The following is a 5534-nucleotide window of genomic DNA, read 5'->3' as shown; positions in this document are numbered from 1 at the left end:
CCCCCCCCTCTCTTACTCCGGATATAAGAAAATGCAGTTGAAAACTCGGAAAAAGATAGAGTCCGTGCACGAACTGGAACGGGAAGCTGATTGAAAGAAAATAATGATGCCGAGGAAAAGGAGGATTATAGATCTAGCAAAATAGAGGTTTCTGAAGGAACTGGGAAACACGACAGGAAGGAGTAGTCTGATGGTAGTTGCGGCCCGGGGACAGGTGGGTGGGAGGGAACGGTGCGTCACAATGTGTTCTGGAAGGACAGCCCTACCTGTTACAACAGAAGGAATTGGGAGGCGAGTCGCGGGTTAGGGTTCGTCTAGATGTGCCCAGGGAGTTTGGTTCGAGGACTGATTCTTCTTTGTCCTGTCCGACACTCTTATCTATCCTTTACCTAAGGCCTGTGGTTCCCTGCTAAAGCTGTACGTTTGCGTGATGTGCAGATTTTACACGTTCTGTAAACGCCTAAATTTTGCACAATTGGACGCACACAGATATGTGCTATTTGTAGATACCATGCGGTGTGCAGCCACTACACTTTCCTGAAATGTCGATAGTTTCCACACCAATTGACGTTTAATATAGTTCGACAACACTAAATTTTACACATTACCGACCCTTCATGTGCGTTGCTGCTCCTGTCCGTCATTGTGTCCCTATATGTGAGTGCAATATATCAGACACCTGAAAACTGATCAAACAATCAACAAGCGGCTGCTATTTAAATATTACGATTATGGCAGTTGAATTTAGAAAAGTGACCCTTGTATACAAACGGTGGCCTCAACTCTGGTCAATGAAGGGAATATCTTACGGTGCATTTTCTGGTTGGAATGTTCAAATCATTCTTGTTGTGCTGGAGCACACATGCTTCACATAACAGCACGGACATGATTGGACTCCCGACCGCACCGTCTCCGTCCAGGTGGGCGGAGGTAGTATATCGTATGCCGTGATACCAAAACTACTCTGAGCAGGTTGATTTCGATCTTCAACAAAGAAGAAAAAAACGTTCGGTACCATCCAAAGTAACATATTGCAAAGATCAGTCTCAACCTCAGGGGAAGCTAGCTGCATAAAAATATGTACACTGGATTACCAAATTGGGAAGATTACCGATGATTACCGAATATTACCAAAGATAACCAAAGATTACCGGATGAATACCAATGAATCCTAATTATGATTCACTTGCATTATAAATATAAACGGCTATTTTTGGTCCACATCTCAGATAGTTGCAAATTTGCGTTCTATAATAGGACAAATTATACTTGGTCCGTGGGCGGGATGCAAATTCTCCATATTTAACATGCTCTTTTGCATTAAGGCAAGATGTGCTCAAAAATGCGTGTCTCATTCAACAAATTAATGTTTCCTTCGAAAAGACCCTCACGAGACGAGAGTGTGGATTACCAGGGATTACCAACTCTGTGTACACCTGATCACCACTGTTGGCCACTCGGCTCAGCAACTACAATTGTTCAATAGGCTGGGATTCGAATAAGATTGGTTGCAGGCCTAATTAGCTTCACGTTGCTTGCTACAAGTCATTTTTGTATGCTCACTAACTTTCCAATCAAAACGCGACAATGACAGTAGCAAGCTGGAAAATTGTCTCTCGGGAAACTGTGGTTTCTTCTGCTTTTGTTGCCTTTCGCTACGAGTGCAGGCGTCGCGTTTTGCACGGGTTTCTCGCGATTGCAGCGAGCCGGCCCTCATCTACTCGAAGGCATGATTGATGTAGCTACGGACTCCGCGCCCCATGCCACCACGTCGGACAGTTTTAATCACCCATTATAACTTGTGCCTTTAATAAACGATCGTACCTCTCAATGACACCATCGCTGCGGCAAAGCGGCGCCAAAGCTACCCCACAAGAGAGAGGGTGGGTGCTAGGGCTGGGCGGAGGTAGGAAGGGATGAGCAGGAGACGGACTAGAGGCGATCCTATTTCACTCCACTGTTCAGGCCACTCTGTTGACTGATCATGATGAAAGTGAAACCCGAGCACTGGGGCTGGGCCCTTATCCAGGTAGGCAGCCAGCACGACGGGCCGAAACACTGCAAACACTTGTTGGCACACGCACCTGATAACTGTTAGCGACGCTGACGAGCACACCGACACACTCACACAAACACTCGTGACACTGCACAGACTGACACTGAGGCCTAGCCACGTGGACCGCGCCGTATTTAAAAGCGGGGTGGAAGCGCTCCCTCCCCCTCCCCTCTAGCGCACCGGTGCCGTCTGACATAACCGGAGTGGGCGGGCGTGGTGGGGTAAAGGGGGACTGGACGCGCACAGGGTCCGGCCCGGCGAATGATGACTCACATTTGTTGTGGGGGGAGTGAGGGAGGAAGCCAGGGCACTAACTAGGCTATAACATGTAATGCAGAGTAGAGATCGTACTACAAATTGTCCCGTGATAAAAAACAAGATACAATCAATGTTTTCAGAATAAAACATGTTATGGAAATCAGAATTGCTCCAATCCAATGCCACCTGTCTAGACTGACTGTAGACTCATTTTTGTCGTCTGCTGTGGCTGTCCAGTGGAGGGCACAGGCTAAGGCCCTCCGAGCCAGAAATGCATCGTCGAAATTTGGTCGATTTCATCGATCAGTGCGAAATCGACATCGATTCGATGGGTTTTTGTCGCCTAGATCGATGAATTGTCGACGTTGACGTCGTCTCGAGTTTGCGTAGAGAATAATCACGAGAACTCTGCAAAGTCCACTTTCGAGATCGACGCCTTGGCCTGCCGGTCTGCCTGATGTAAGACAACGAGGGGGCTCTCGTCCTGACCCTCAGCAGTAGACAAAGCCCACCTGGTGAGTTTGGTCTCGGAAGGCGATTTCGCACAGCTCTAATACTTCAGGTTTTGCGTGTGGGTCGCAAGTATATGGACTGAAATGTCGTGTGAAACAAAACTATTTCTATGAAGAGCACGTGCTGTTGTCAGTAGGAGATAGGGTTGCGACTGGATGAGAGAGACGGAGAGGGAAGGGATTCGACACGCGCGTCAGCAGAGAGGAGGGGGCCAACTAAATATTTGACAGCGAAATTGCCGGCGACCGCACAGCATCCCGGCCACAGAATGTGGAGCCACGAGATTATTACCTTCCGCTTGATATACTGAACGTAAGAGGAGGCCGGGGGATGGGGTTAGTTCGGCGCTCGTGGCCGTGGCACATTGAAAGCCCCTGGAGCACAAGGCAACAACAACACAATATTGCGATATTATTCTTAGCGTGGATTCTGCTGACCTAAAGAAGACAGTTTAAGAAAAGGTAAGTTCTAGTCTTCTCCCCATCGAAACACATGGAGTTGATAATATTCTGACACCGAACTTATACTGTTTCGAACTGGTAAGGGGCCGGGGGGTCTTGATGTATTGCATTACTCAATTTTAGACTTCCTGCACTTCCAAATAAGTGACATGCTATTTTGTGGGCATCGTTTTTGAAGATTTGTCAATAGTAACGCTAAAATTCAATACCAATCAAATGTACAAAACAGCCCTGAAACTGTTAAATTGCTAACACAATTTGTTCTTGAGATACCGTGTGTACCTAACGGATAGACAAAGAGTTGGAAAACTTTTCATTCACTTGTGTAATAGGTGTCCTTCCGCAGTTTTTGTTTGTCTTCCTGAAAGCCAATATTTGCCTACTCACTCTTTGGCTTTCCTTTCCAGTTTGCAGCCGCTATCTTACGCTGCTTTTCCCATTCCCTACCCACCGTTCTCTCTCTCCTCCCCCACTTCGTGACTCCAAGCCATGTTATTGTTGGTGGTGCCTCCATATGTCATGACAACCCAGGGACTTAGGCCCAAATCCTACGCGCGGTGCCGCGGTCGCGTTCCTTTCACAGTCCTTTGCATCCTTTGGCGCCTCCGGGCCGGGGTCCGTCCTCTACTCGTCCTTCTAGCGTGCCTTCCGGTTCAGATATGTCTCCGCGTCCTCTTTTCCCACGGCTGCCAGCCGCCACGACTTCAATTTTCTACACCTATGGCATGGCTCTACCAATAACATGTCAGAAATGTCTGAAAAGTTCCTGTTTCTTAGTCGGAAAGTCCACAAAGCATTCCTTTACTGGCAAACATTTCGTCCCAGCAGAACGGTGTGCTTTGTGGGCTATATCGCGGAACCCTCTACGGGAGACGTGGTCTGCCGTAGTTGAAACTACCTCTGGACGTCTGTGTGCACGACTAAGTTCAAATACAATAATGTAAGTCGAAAGCGATCTCCGATAGTTGAAGGTACTAACGGTACGAACGGCACACCTGAGGCAAAGAAAACGGGAGTTGAGTTTTGGTGCGTATATGTGTGTGAGAGAGAGTGTGTGTGTGTGGGTGGTGTGTAAAACGCATCACCACCTAAATAATTACCGTTTGACTGCTACAGCAACCTGATTTCGATGCGATGGGAAGCTTTCTGTCATTTACTGTATAGTAAGCAAACAAGAATGTCGGAATCCCCGCCAATAGCATATCGGCTGCTGTAATCGAAATGTAGAATTTGGTATTGGCCCGGTGGTAAACACGCCTCCGCAGCAGAAGCAGCCGTTTGAGTAGGGGCCGTTGACGTAGCTCGGCGCTTCCAGGAGCCTCCTCGAGAAGCCGGAGCTGGTGTTGCAGAGGCGCGAGCAGGGTGGCCCAGATTCGTCCTGGAATAACCCGCGCTGCTATGCCGCACTACACAAAGGCCACCGCGCCGGGCCGAGCTGGGCCTTCCCCTCTGTGCAACGGGCCAGTCGGGGCTCCCTGTCCTCAGGGCCGTACACCTCGGACAACATGATCAGCCATACGCTTCGCTTATCGCGTCTATAGAAACTAGGTAGATGTACGCCAGACCACGTCTCGCGTAACAGGCTTCGCGATATCTCACGAAACACTGTTACGCTGCGACGCGCCTGGCATACATCTACCTAGGCCTGCGGCGCTGACACCCGAGTCGCGAAGCGCTAAAATGTACTAAAAGATACGGGCTTTCGGCCCGTCAACTTCCCGCCACTTCGACTAAGAATGCAGGGTGCTACATTTTTTCGCTTATTTTCGTCAAAAACTCCCTGTGGCGCCTAAATGGTTAAAGATAGAACCAAACGGACGAAATTTACGCCCAAAGGGCTCAACTTTGACGAGTTACCCCTTAGGAAACTGTAAAAAAATATTTTTAAAAAACGTCATTTTTAGGACCTGTTGTTTTTAGCCCGCTCTTTTGCTTAAAAGCTATATAAGCGGGCTTATGCCATCGCCTCTGTGTCTGTCTGTCTGTCCGTTTCTCAAGAAGGACGTGGGCTAGGGGTTTGAAATTTTCAGGGTATTATTGTTGTCACTTCTGGTCAACGAAACGGTTGGTGCAAATCCTGGCAACCACCCCTGAGTGGGTCTGAGGGGGTAACAAAGAAATAGGAGTTGGTCCAAGAAGTGGAAATTTTTTTTTTTTATGGTCTCCTAAGGGGTAACTCGTGAAAGTAGAGCCCTTTGGGCGAAAATTTCGTCCGTTTGGCTCTATCTCTCACTGTTTAGGCGCTA

At 48.3% G+C, this 5534-nt stretch overlaps 1 protein-coding gene across 1 annotated transcript in view; it reads right to left on the bottom strand.

Annotated features, from left to right (window-relative positions):
- LOC113215661 (uncharacterized) overlaps positions 1-2173 on the bottom strand; it is a 14061-nt gene extending 11888 nt beyond the window's left edge. The window contains exon 1 of the mRNA XM_026435321.2: positions 2085-2173. The gene's annotated coding sequence lies outside the window, so the exon portion shown is untranslated. The remainder of the gene's footprint in view (positions 1-2084) is intronic.
- Between the last annotated feature and the right edge of the window lie 3361 nt (positions 2174-5534).

The sequence above is a fragment of the Frankliniella occidentalis genome, unplaced genomic scaffold, assembly GCF_000697945.3.
Source record: "Frankliniella occidentalis isolate FOCC.00 unplaced genomic scaffold, Focc_3.1 Scaffold297, whole genome shotgun sequence".
Classification (NCBI taxonomy): Eukaryota; Metazoa; Arthropoda; class Insecta; order Thysanoptera; family Thripidae; genus Frankliniella; species Frankliniella occidentalis.
The sequence above is the reverse complement of the archived record's forward strand: the minus strand, read 5'-3'. Positions and strand labels throughout refer to the sequence as shown.